General features: G+C 34.4%; 1 pseudogene; it reads left to right on the forward strand.

Annotated features, from left to right (window-relative positions):
- Nucleotides 1-7,410: 7,410 nt before the first annotated feature.
- On the forward strand, nt 7,411-12,928 carry LOC107822458 (putative late blight resistance protein homolog R1B-12; annotated as a pseudogene).
- Nucleotides 12,929-13,770: the final 842 nt, after the last annotated feature.

Below are 13,770 nucleotides of genomic sequence, written 5' to 3' on the forward strand. Positions count from 1 at the left end.
AATGTCTTTACGCTTCCCGTAGAAATCAGTGCAAGACAAATACAGAGGGATAATGATTGAAAACTTATCAACACATGATTCAACAGCATTATGATGGTGTGAAGACACCATGGAATCATACACATAAAGTTGTTTGTCCACTTATCAACACATGATTCAACAACCAATGGAAATTCTCTACAATGTTCACGGGCATGATGACATAGTCAACTTCATCCCAGGCAACATTAGCAAGGAGTCTATACCCAAGAATATATTCTGCAACATCATCATCAGGTTTAATAACTGAATACTTTTTTTCTGGCAGAGAACTTATGAACTTGTCATAGATTTGTACAATCTTTGACTTGAACAAGCAATCGGTTGTTGTAAACCTAGTGTTGTTGGGGTTGGGGCCATATTTGCCTCTTTTTCTCAGGTAATACATAAGAACATCAATGTGCTGCAAAATAAAATGAAATCTACTGTTAGCTACAATGTAACTACAATTATCAACAAAGCAGCTACACCTTAAAATACAAAGTCAGAATTCAAATAATCTAACAAATAACTACACTTTAACTGCTACACACAGCAACACATGGAACAGCAACTACCACAAAAGGCCTCAATAATATCTACATGCAAACTAAAGTTAATATTATAAGTCTTCAACTGGCTCTACAATTTTACTACAAATTAACTACAACCATGAAATATAGATATACCAATTCTGTCCAAATTAATAAATATACAATTTTTACATACAATTCATCATCAAATATGATACATAAGGTTCAACCTAAATACAATCACACTATAATTAATAAGAGCAACATTTATAAGAAATGTCTACATTATATCTACAATTTATAATAAAGGACATGGTCACATATATTTCATATCTACAATATAACTACAAAACAAAAGTGAAAATATATCTTGTGAATTTATTCTTTGATACTTACCGAGTCATTGAGGACTCCCCCGGGGTGAGCAAAGGAATAAAACCTGTCCTTCTTATCCACCTTTTCAACTCCAAGGTCTAACCAAGGATTGATTTGGTTATCCTTTATGGAAAAGGGAGCCTTCTTCCTGTAACAACAAATAAATGCCCAATCAAAAATATTCACATAATGAATTACATTTTTTAACTATAAAATGTTGAAATGAAAGTGTCAAATTAAGCATTGATACCTCTTAGATACTTTGTTAGTACGGTGGTATAACCACTTGTTGAACTTATCTAACATATCAGAATCTACATTTTCACCTATAAGAGTTGTGAATGGGTGCTTGAGGTAGAAAAATTTAGGTCCAATAGAGCTGCTGCCTCCAGAACTATATAGCGGTATGAAAGGTGATCATGCATGTTTCCCCGGTTGCCTGGTTCTCCCCGGATGATTAGGGGTTGCTTCATCTGGTATGGGCTCGTCATACTTAACCAATTGTGTTAAGTTGTCTGGCAACTCAAAGTCATCCAATGTCACACGCTTCTTATCAATGCCTGAACCTTCAGAAACAACTTCATCCACATATGTACATCTTCACATTCATTTAGTTATTTCTCAATGACTTGTTCTGTCTGAGCTGCTACAGTCACTCCGTGAATTGGGGACTGTGCATTGATATCTTCAATATCTGTTACAAAAAACAATACTTATTAATAGGGAATGTAAAATTGTATAAACAACAATTATTTATTCTGAATGACAGTATGATATTATACATGCTTGTTCTACCTCAGCTGCTTCTTGAAATTCTCCATATAAGTCAACATGTACTGGAACATGTTCTGGACAAACTGCAGCTTCAATTTATAAAAACAAATAGGTAAAAAATACTAGATAATGTTGCCTTGAAAGTTGCAGATACATGTAGGAAGTTGTAGATAAATTGTGAATAATAAAACTCAGTTCTATAAAGTTTTATAATAAGTGTATATATTTGTATGTATTTTGTAGATACATGTGTTGCTTGTGCTTGCATGCACTTGATCACCAAGATTGAACGGAAATTGCTGGTGGTTCACTCCTTGTTTTTGGTCATTATTTTTGATTTAACTACCAGCAAACTAAAGATTTTATGTAAGTTTGATTATATTTTTTAAAATGTCATAATTTGTTTTGGCATATAAATATATATCAACTCTTACCTTTGCCTCATCCACATCATATCTCCTATTTATCAAATTCAAAACCCTCTTCATAGAATCATCTATAAACACTCGAAGGTCATGGAGTTCCTTAAATACATCCTTCCTAAAATCCTCTAACTTTCCATCAACCTAAAAGTTAAAAATATAGTTAGTTGGTAATTTTATTCAAATAAATTACAATTTAGTTTAATTATGTACGATGCAGTATTGTTTATACAATTGTCTCCAAATTGATACAGTTATACTACAATTTAACAACAATGTTATGCAATATAGATTTGTAGTTAATAATTTTACCTGCTTAATTCCCTTTTCTAGCTTCCTGAGCTTCATAGCCACAGATTCCTTGTCCTCTTGACAGTCTGTATGTTTGGGTTCCAATGTTGGAGAATCAGCATTTGGAACCTCTGATGATTGTGCACCTTGTTCATCTTCATACTCAATCTTGTTTGGCAGAGTAAGCACTCCAATCTCTTCTCCAGATTCAGTCATGCTTGTGAACTGAATCATGAAAAAAAACAGTTAGTTCCACTAAGACAAAAAAATATAGTCTAAATGTAGATATTATGAAGGTAAATGTAGGAACATAAAAAAATGAAAAAAATACCTTAATCCACTCAGGCTTGATCATCTTCTCTTCAAAGGCAGTTAACCAAATCTGCCCCTTAGTAGCTGACCATCTTAATATACGAGGTATTGAGTCAGAACACCTCGTAGCAAGCTCCGTGCTGACGGTCGAGCAACACTCATAAAGCCATACTTGCAAGGCTAATGAGCATCCCCGTATGAGATAAGAATGTACACGGGGATTGATGCCTAACAAATTCCATAACCTGATTGAACGATTTAATACCCCATGGGTATGACTCAAAATTACCAGACACTACCAAATAGAACCTAAAATGGTCTATAAAAGACACATGATCTTTGACAGAAAGGCAAACAAAAAATTCCAAAAGATAAAGAATGGACAACTTGACTGCATCTTCATCGTTTACCCAAGATCTATTTGTTACTATGTTTTTCAAATACCACTTGTCTACTCTTTTTTTGTTAGGAAAATAGCTATTCATTAACTTGCTAACATAACTAGAAGTATATCCATAATCTGTAAACTTATTCACACAATTTAAACCAGTAATTAAACCAAACTCTCTCAAGGCAAAATTCAATTTTTTCCCCTTCAAGTGGACTGAAAAAAATGATTCATTAGACTTAGACAGTTCATACTTCATCAGAAGATGAATAGCTTGATTTTGCATGCAAATGGAGGGGAGAGACAGTAAGTAACCAAAACAAGTATTTTTAAAAAGCTTTAAAGCATTTGGAGACAATAACTCTTTTCTGGCTAGGAATGCTAGGATCACACTAAGTGTGGAATCTAAGCACACCATAATCCACATTATGTGGGGCAAAATAATGTCCATTCTGCACAAAATGATAAATTATTTCACATTAGTAAACTGCATAGAAATTAAGCATTAATATAAATAATATCTACATATAACTACATAATCACTACACTTATTGCTAAAAAAAATCAGGGAGAAAAAATACATACAAATCTGCTTCAAAAAAATACAGCCAACCCACACATATAACTACAAAAACATACAAGACATCTACACATATAACCATTATCTACAAAAATGCAGGAAGCAAAAAGTAGCTACAGCTCTGTTTCAAAATTTAAAAGCTAAGGACAATATAACTACAACATGACTACAAAATAACTACAATTATATCCGTGTTTTAAACCACAACTACAAAAAATCTAGAAAATTAAGACAACTAATCTACAATTTACCAAAACACTTAAAACAGAGATTTTTACATCCAAAACAAAACTAAAAAAATGGAAACGAAAATACTAAATGTTTGCCTTCACCAAAAAAAATTTCTGAACCAATTTTGGGAGCTCTTTGGATTGTTTCTTCGTTTTTTGTTTTGTGGAAGCAGGAGGCAACTTGGGTTTTTTAACTGTTGGAATTTTAGGGACATCTTCAACAAAGTCGTCATCTACACATATCTCTTTCCCCTTTCTTTTGAGTTGTTTGCCGCCTGGTGTAGCACTTCCTCCAGCATCTACATCGTGCATTTTCTTTGTTCGCATTTCAGCACAGATTTGTCTAGGAGATGAACTCTGAGTAGTAGGTTCCATTGCATGTATAGATTTTACTTGTTTTTGTGGTGATTTTGGTGTTAAAACACTCAAATCGAAAGAGGGGATATCACCTACTGTTAGATTTTTATGTATTTTTTTGGGAGATTTGATGTTCTTCATGGTTTAACTTCAATATTTGGTGAAATTAAATTGAGAAAAATGAAGAACGTGGGTAGCTTTTGTTCTGTATAGAAGAAAACTGAAGAAAACGTGGAGGAGTGAAGGGTAAAGGTAAAACGTGGGGGGGTGGGGGAGTTACGGTAAAGGTAAAAGGTGGGGAGATGGGTTGAGCTGAAAGGAAAGAGAAACGTGGGAATATACGGTCCTATAATTATGCCTAAAATAAATGCCCCATTAATTATATCCCTGTTTCAAATTATGGTATATAAATGGTAATTTAGTATACTAAATGTAATTATCTCTAACCTTAAACATGGAGGGTAATAAGGTTTGATAAGTGGCATAGAAAGGTAAAAATTCCAATTAAATATATAATACTATACGTCATAATAATTAATAAATTAAAATATTTAAAAGATATGTAAAAATATTACTGTCAAAAAACAACTCATCTAACTCTCGAAATCCGAACATTTTCACATAAATTGAGAAGAAAAGAGTATTTTCTTTTGACATATAAATCAAATAAATGCAAAGTACCAGCATTCAATTTCTAAAATATTCAATTTTTTCACATTTATGAGATAAAATACTTAGTAATTAAATAGATCAGTATTAAGTAGTAATTATTTACAAATAATTAGTTATCATGGATATGGTGAATTATGTGTCACTTTATTAACTTGTTGAAACTTAAAACTAAATGATGCTAGAGAATTATATTTAAATTGTGAATATCCAACGTTCAAGATTCATTACTCCTTAAGAGATACATATAAGATTTCATATCGAATACATTACTTTTTGAGTTGTAATGTTGTTATAGCTAATTTGCATATCATGATATATGTCATACTTTTCGTATTATTCATAGTTGAATTATAATTTATACATATTTTAAATAAATTATTTGTTCTAATTTTATGATTTTAATGTAATTTTTATTATTATTTTTATCTATATTATCTTAAAATTTTTGAAATTAGTAAAATTCAAAGATCCATGACTTACGTCCCATGTCTCAGAACTTACGCCTTGCCTCGTCAGAGGTAAAACGCCTCGACTCACGCCCCCGCCTTTTAAAATATTAGTCCATACCAACTGCATGAATTTGGGCGAAAAATTGTGTATGATCTAGTATTCCTGTTTTAGGGCCCTAAAATGTCAAAAAAATAAGAAACGGTCATGGCGAAGTAATGACTATTGTTCATTATGTCGTTTCTAATGAGCCCAATAAATTTTATGCGATTAGGAGCCCGTCGCCCGAATTCATGAAGATGGTATGGACATTAGCACACAAAAAATAAAAATCGTCATGAATTCCTATTTTATGTCCCTAAAATGCCAAAAATTAAGAAACAGTCATGTCGAAGTAATGACTATTGTTTATTAGATCTTTTTTTATGGTCCAAGAAAATTTTAGGCGATTCGAAGCCTGTTGCACGAATTCATGAAGATGACGTGGATATTACCACACGAAAAAATTGAAATCATACTAAATACCTGTTTTATAGCTCAAAAATGCCAAAACAAAATAAGGAACAGTCATGGCGAAACAATGACTATTGTTCATTATGTCATTTTTGATGAGTCCACAAAATTTTATGCGATTTGAAGTCCGTCACCCGAATTCATGAAGATGGTGTGGAGATTAGCATAAGAAAAATTGAAATTTGTCTTGAATTCTTGTTTTATGGTCCTAAAATGCTAAAAAGCGAGGAATAGTCATGGCGAAGCAATAACAATTATTTATTAGGTCATCTCTGATGTGCCACAAAATTTTAGGCAATTCGGAGCCCGTCGAACGAATTCATGAAGATCACATGGATATTAGCGCATGAAAAATTAAAACTCATCTTGTATTCCTATTTATGGCCCTAAAACACAGAAAAACGAGGAACGACTATGGAAAAGTAATACTATTATTCATTAGGTCGTTTATCATGGGCCCAAAAAGTATTAGGCGATTCGAAACCTTTTGCCCGAATTCATGAAGATGACGTGGATATTAGCACAAAAAATTTAGAAATCGACTTGAATTCCTATTTTATGGCCCTAAAACACCAAAAACGGGGAATGTTCATGGTGAAGCATCACTATATTCATTAGGTAGTTTCTAATGGTTCCACAAAATTTCAGGCGATTCGGAGCGTGTCGCTCGAATTCTTGTTTTTCCCAAGAAAAAAGGCATGTATAAGAAGAATTACATATACTAGTAGTACTCCCTCCATTTTAATTTATTTGTCATAGTTTGACTTGACATAAATTATAATAAAGAAATAAAGACTTTTGTGATATGTCGTATTAAATAAATCATAGTTTTGTCTGGCTATAAATGTTTTCCAATAAAAAAAATATAGAAATTTTTTTTTTAAACAGACTAATAACAAAATAGTATCAAATAAATTGAGAAAAAGGAGTAATATCTAACGTGGCCTGGAAAACTAGATCTAACCCTAGTGGGGTATGCAACATTATAGCTACTGATTCAATTGAACCCCTAACTTTCAAGATGGATCATAAATTTATATGTAAAAGTTTATTAAAATTATTAAAAATAGTAGATAGAACTCATAACTTTAAAATATAACGGATCTAATGGTAAAAACCAAAAATGTTGAATCTATAAAATTTAAATTTCGAATTCGCTTCTCCACTAAACCTACAACTAACCGCAACAGTTTTTTTGTTTTTCCTTTCTTTCTAAACGCAACAGTTAACACTCTGAAATATAGTATTTCTTGATCCTCCCATTTTATATTGGCAGGCTTTCTTTATTTAATCTTTTTCAAGAAAAAACAATTTCTTTATTAGAATTTTTTTAATTTAAATTTCCTTTTTTTCTAGTACTCAGATTAGTGAGTGTAAAACTAAAACTAGAGCTGGATTGACTTCCAGCTGGGTGATTGAGAAATTACAAAACAAAGAGATATTCTGCCTTCTTCTCTGTGCAGAAACTCCCCTATTGCATCACACAGGGGCGAAGTTACACTCTGGTGAGGTGGTCAATTGGTCACGTCGAAAAATTACACTGCGTATATAGGTAAAATATTAGATTTTCGAGATATATAACATATATTGAACAGTCTTTGTTAGGATTTTTTTTTTTTACTTCTTTTAAATTTGAACACCCTCGAAAATTCCTGGCTTAGCCACTGGCATCACATACATACTAACGGACATGGCTTATGCTGCTATTAATTCTCTTATGAGCACCATATTGAGATCAGTAAAATCTACTGGACTTAACTTGCAAAAGTACTATAAAAAGCTTGAATCCGTCAGAGCTATTCTGGAGAAACCGTTGAAAGTAATAGGCGATGATCTTGAGGTATTGACAAGTTTGAAAGCTAAAATCGAAGGGCTAGCATACATGACAGGAGATATAGTTGGCTCGGAATCAAGAAAGGTTCTCGTTGTAGAAAGTCCAATTTCACGAAGAATAGCAATTTGGAAACTTCGTTTCAAGATGAAACGAGCAGTAGGACGCATTGATTCCACCGTAAAGCAGTGGATAGGAATGTTGAACAGTGAACATCTGAAAGCACAAAATTTGACTCTTGCCTCTACATCTGATAGTGCTTTAGAGCCTGAGAATAAGATGGTTGGACTTGAAAATGAATTCGAGATGATACAGGATCAACTTGCATCACACATTTCCGAGAGTGAGATAAAGAGGGGCATGGCTTATGCTGCAATTACTTGCCTTATGAGCACCGTACACGAATCAATGCAAGTTACTGGATGTAATTTGCAATCGTTCTATGAGAAAATAAATAAGTGTGACAACACTTGACATCAAGCCTATCTTGGCCAGTTGGTGTAGCGCCTGATTTCCTTAACGAAAGTCGCGGGATCGAACATGGTTTTATGTGGTTTTATTCTTCAGTTCTTTGTGGAGGATTTGGACTGGTAAAAAAAAAAAAAAAAAGGCAAGAGAATGTATCTCTTGTTACTTTATGGTAAAACTATTTTAAGAAATTCTAAAAAAATTTATAATTCAGCTTAAATTCATTAGATTATCCTAAAGCATCTTTCAAACTTTCAAATCAAGTTCAGAATCTCAAAATTCATCTAATTTGGAAGAAAGGATCAATAGTCAGAGCAACATCGACAAATTGAAAGAGTTAATTTAAATTCCTTAAAGGTTGACCCCGAAAAAAATTATCGGCACCTCAAAATATTATTCAAATAACCATGATAAAATAAGAAGAGCATATCTTCAAAAATGTCTTTTCCAACCTCGAAATCACATTTTTTCTTAAAGAAATTTATGATAAATTTGTCGCTTTGATCTTCAAAGGTTTGTTAAGTATAACATGATGGAGTATAGTGTAACCAATTATGTGACTTTTGCTTCTATTGTTACTTGATTCAAAATGAATGCATTAATCAAGGAGAGGAGATGTATTTTAAGCATCTTCCAAACTTTCAAATCACGTTCAGAATCTCAAAATTCATCTAATTTGGAAGAAAGGGTCAATAGTCAGAGCAACATCGACAAATTAAAAGAGTTAATTTAAATTCTTTAAAGGTTGACCCCGAAAAAAATTATTAGCACCTCAAAATATTATTCAAATAACCATGATAAAATGAGAAAAACATATCTTCATAAATGTCTTTTCCAACCTCGAAATCACAATTTTTCTTAAAGAAATTTATGATAAATTTGTCGCTTTGATCTTCAAAGGTTTGTTAAGTATAACAGGATGGGGTATAGTGTAACGAATTATGAGACTTTTGCTTCTATTGTTACTTGATTCAAAATGAATGCATTAATCAAGGAGAGGAGATGTATTTTAAGTATAAGGTTTACACCCGGGCGGATGCACCTGTTAGGTGTCTGCCATAATTTTCTTACCATATTTGGTTTTTCTTTTTTGTAAAAGGAAATTATAATTCTCTTATACTTGACTAGTCCTTTTTCTTATAGGAAAAGGTTTGTACTTCTATAAATTGAGGATCATTCCTTCTCATTCAGCAACATCCACAATGTAGCCATATGGGGTTTGAGAGTAGTGTTTATGGGGAGAACTTTACGGGACATGTGTTAATGTGTCACTTGTATTTGCCTCTTCGTGAGGTTGTTCTCTGGATATTTTGTACTCTTTTTTATATAGTGGATTGCTCATCTCCGCGATGGATGTAGGTCAGTTGACCGAACCACGTTAAATGTTTGTGTCTCTTTTGGTAGATTTCTCCTTTGTTGTCTGATTTATTGTTGTTCAAGGTTTGCTTTGCTAGCTTCCGCTTGACACCTGATTTTTTTCTGTCCTACCAAGTGGTATCAGAGCGAGGTTCAAGATAGGTTCATCTTGGCGGGTTCAGTTCTAGCCGCAACACATTTGACGATAATCGTGATTTCTTTCTGAGAAATTTGACCGGTGTGCTACGCATGTTGAGACAAACTTCGTGGCGGAGATTTGGAGATGCGACTTGTTGAAGGCTATGTGAAGAAGGTGGATCAAGTTTATTTTGTCAGAAAATTTAGGCCAAGGGGGAGAATTGTTAGGTGTTTGCCATAATTTTCTTACCATATTTGGTTTTCCTTTTTGTAGAAGGAAATTATAATTCTCCTATACTTGGCTAGTCCTTTTTCTTGTAGGAAAAGGTTTGGACTTCTATAAATTGAGGATCCGTCCTTCTCATTCAGCAGCATCCACAATGTAGCCATAGGGGCTTGAGAGTAGTGTTTAGGGGGAGAACTTTACGGGACAAGTGTTAGTGTGTCACTTGTGTTTGCCTCTTCGTGAGGTTGTTCTCTCGATATTTTGTACTCTCTTTTTATATAGTGGATTGCTCATCTCCGCGGTGGACGTAGGTCAGTTGACCGAACCACGTTAAATGTTTGTGTCTCTTTTGGTAGATTTCTCGTTTGTTGTCTGATTTATCGTTGTTCAAGGTTTGCTTTGAAGCTTCCGCATGACACCTGATTTTTTTCGGTCCTAACAGCACCAAGGTTGAAGCAGTGTCAAAAATATCATTTCTTACTTCTTTAAATGTGACACCACTTATGGAAAATCTTGCGTACGCCACTGAGGAGGGGCATGGCTTATGCTGCAATTACTTGCCTTATGAGCAACGTACATGAATCAATGCAAGTTACTAGATGTAATTTGCAATCGTTCTATGAGAAGCTTGAATCTTCGAGAACTATTATGGAGAAATTAACAGCAGAGCCCCTTGAGGAATTGATAAGCTTGGAAGCTGAAATCATAGAGGTAGCATGCAACACAGAAGATATGGTTGACTTGGAGTCAAGAAAGATTCTTTTCGCAGATTTCATCAATGCTTTGTAGGAACTCTTTTTTCTATTGGAACAAGCAACGGAATGCATTGATTCAACCATGAAACAGTGGATGGCAATAGGGGATAGGTACAAACAACACCAGAGATCGGGAAATACAAAATTTCTCTCTTGTCGATATATCTCAACATGCTTTGGAGATGGAGAATATGATGGTTGGCCATGAAAATGAATTCGAGATGATACATGATCAAATCGCTAGAGGAGCAAGGGAATTAGAAGTTGTCTCCATTGTAGGGATGGAGGGCATCGGCAAGACAACTTTGCTAACAGAATTTACTGTGATCCGTTTATTGTGTCTCATTTTGACATTCGTGCAAAAGCTACTCTTTCACAAGAGCATTGTGTGAGAAATGTACTCTTACGCCTTCTTTCGTCAACAAGGGGAAAGACTGATGAATGTTATGAGGAGCAAGATAATGGGCAACTAGCAGACCGATTACAAAAGCTTCTAAAAGGCAAAAGGTACTTGGTAGTGATTGATGGCATATGGACTACAGAAGCTTGGGATGATATAAAACTATGTTTCCCAGATTGTAACAATGGGGGTCGAATACTCCTAACCACTCGGAATGTGGAGGTGGCTGAATATGCTAGCTCAGGTAAGCCTCCTTATCATATGCGCCTCATGAATTTTGATGAAAGTTGGAATTTACTGCACAAAAAGGTGTTTGAGAAAGAATATTTTTCTCCTGAATTTGAAAAAAATCGGGAAATAAATTGCATCAAAATGTGGAGGATTACCTCTAGCAATTACTGTGATTGCTGGACTTCTCTCCAAAATCGGTAAAGCATTGGATGAGTGGCAAAGTGTTGCCGAGAATGTAAGTTCAGCGGTAAGCACAAATATTGATGTCCAATGCATGACGGTGCTAGCATTGAGTTACCATCACTTTCCCCATCACCTAAAACCGTGTTTTTTGTATTTTGCAATTTTCCCAGAGGACGAACTGATTTTTGTAGATAAACTTATGGAATTATGGGCAAGTGAGGGATTCCTAAAGGTAGGAGAGATGAAAAGTATAGAAGAAGTGGCAAAAAAATATCTAAAAGAACTTATAGATAGAAGTTTAATTTGCATACACAATTTGAGTTTTGATGGAGAAGTCGAGAGTTGTTGGATGCATGATGTGATCCGTGAACTCTGCTTGAGAGAAGCTCGAAATATGAATTTTGTGAATGTTCTCAGAGCTAAGAGTGGTCAAACTCCATGTCTGCAATCCACGCATTTTTCCTCTATTAGTCGAGTTCGGATCAGTGTCCACTTGGCTAGGTATCCTGATATTGAGGTCCGTTCTATTATCTGTTTTAGAGGGAATTGGTTCTCAGAGTTGTCGCATTTCAATTGAGGCTCCTCCGTTTGGATTGGAATTACTTGGTGTATTTCGAGCCAACAGAAAAAAGTTTGGTTTTGAAAAATTTGCAGGATCTGTATGGATGGAATCCTTGGTATTGTAATGGATCTCTCTTCTTTCCTAATTTAAAGAAGTTGCAAATACGTGGCATCGGAGAAGACTTCAGTAGTTGTAAAGACCTCTATGATTTTCACTGCTTAGATCAGCTCGAGGAATTGGAATTTTGTCTTGCTTATCGAAATGTAGATGCTGCTTGCTTTCTGGAAACACTTAAACCTTCAGGCGCTACTTCACAAGACCTTCTGAGGAGGCTGAAATTTTCGATGGAGAGTCCATCTCTGCCCCTTCTTCCTACAGATGATGCTTTGCCACATTTGCTTTTACCTCCTCCAGATGCTTTTCCGCAAAGACTTAAGAAGTTAGCTTTCAGTGGGACTTCTTTGCGATGGATGGATTTGGGCATTGTTGGTAAACTACCCAAACTCGAGGTTCTTAAACTAGAAAATGATGCATGTATAGGCGACGAGTGGGAAGTAGTTGATGAAGGGTTTCCTTACATGAAGTTGTTGCTACTTGAACGTCTGAAGATTCGTTATTGGAGAGCCAGTTGCGATCACTTTCCATGCCTTGAACGACTGTTTCTGGAACGTTGTCTTGGTTTGGATTCAATCCCTCAAGATTTTGCAGATATAACCACACTTGCTCTGATTAATATTAGCAGTTGTGCAGAATCTGTTGGGAATTCCGCTAAGCAGATTCAACAGGACATTCAAGATAACTATGGAACATCTGTTGAGGTTACTATATTTAGGCCTGTGAAAGCCAATAATATTTACTTTAGTTAATCTATTTTCAGTTTGATTATAGGACTGTTATACAGAATATCAATTTTTAGAGCTCAGTAAAGTCAGTTGTAAATCTTTTTCCGTATAAATAGAAATAGTTTTGTAAAGTCAGTTGTAATATAATCTTTTAGTTGGTTTTCTAATGCATCTTCTGTTTCTTAATTTTTTACTGATCTGCCTTCAGTTACAATGTGATCTAAAGTTAGATTCTTTTGTGTTTTCCTTATTTTTTTCTGATATCAATGTTAGTTTCCTTCTTCCAGCAAAACCAAAAAAGAAGGGCCAATGATTTACATTTTGCTTTTGATCCTGTTATAGTATTCGAGCTTTTACAACTCGTATGTTCTGTAATTCGAATCGTGGCATCTTAGGCATTGGAAGAAAATGCAGATTTCATGTTGTTTTAGTTTTTTGACAAAACAACACCCTAGGCCCTAGGATCTTTCTACTTTTTCTTTTTCTTTTAAAAATAGACCAGCTAGCATTAAAAAAAAATTTTACCTGCTGAAAGTATCACTTTTGCCCAAATGCTGGAACCCATAAGGTTCAAATCCTGACCCTTTGGATACCATATGTAATCCATGGATGTCTAATCAGAAAACCGTATACGAGCTCCGTGGCTAATATGTGCTCTTTGGATTTTTCTCTCGTTAAGGGTGCAGAGATCACATTCATTTCATCACTTCCCTCGGTAATTTTCTCCCTGATAAAAGGAAGGTTTGACTTATGAACACAAGCTGTATGTGTAGGCGTAATTTAATGTTTATGTCATAAATAACTTATTCTATGAACTTAAATAACTGATTATTCAAAAAGAAGCCAAGACGTGCAGTGTGAGATTT

Source organism: Nicotiana tabacum, chromosome 8 (assembly GCF_000715075.1).
Source record: "Nicotiana tabacum cultivar K326 chromosome 8, ASM71507v2, whole genome shotgun sequence".
NCBI classification, from domain to species: Eukaryota; Viridiplantae; Streptophyta; class Magnoliopsida; order Solanales; family Solanaceae; genus Nicotiana; species Nicotiana tabacum.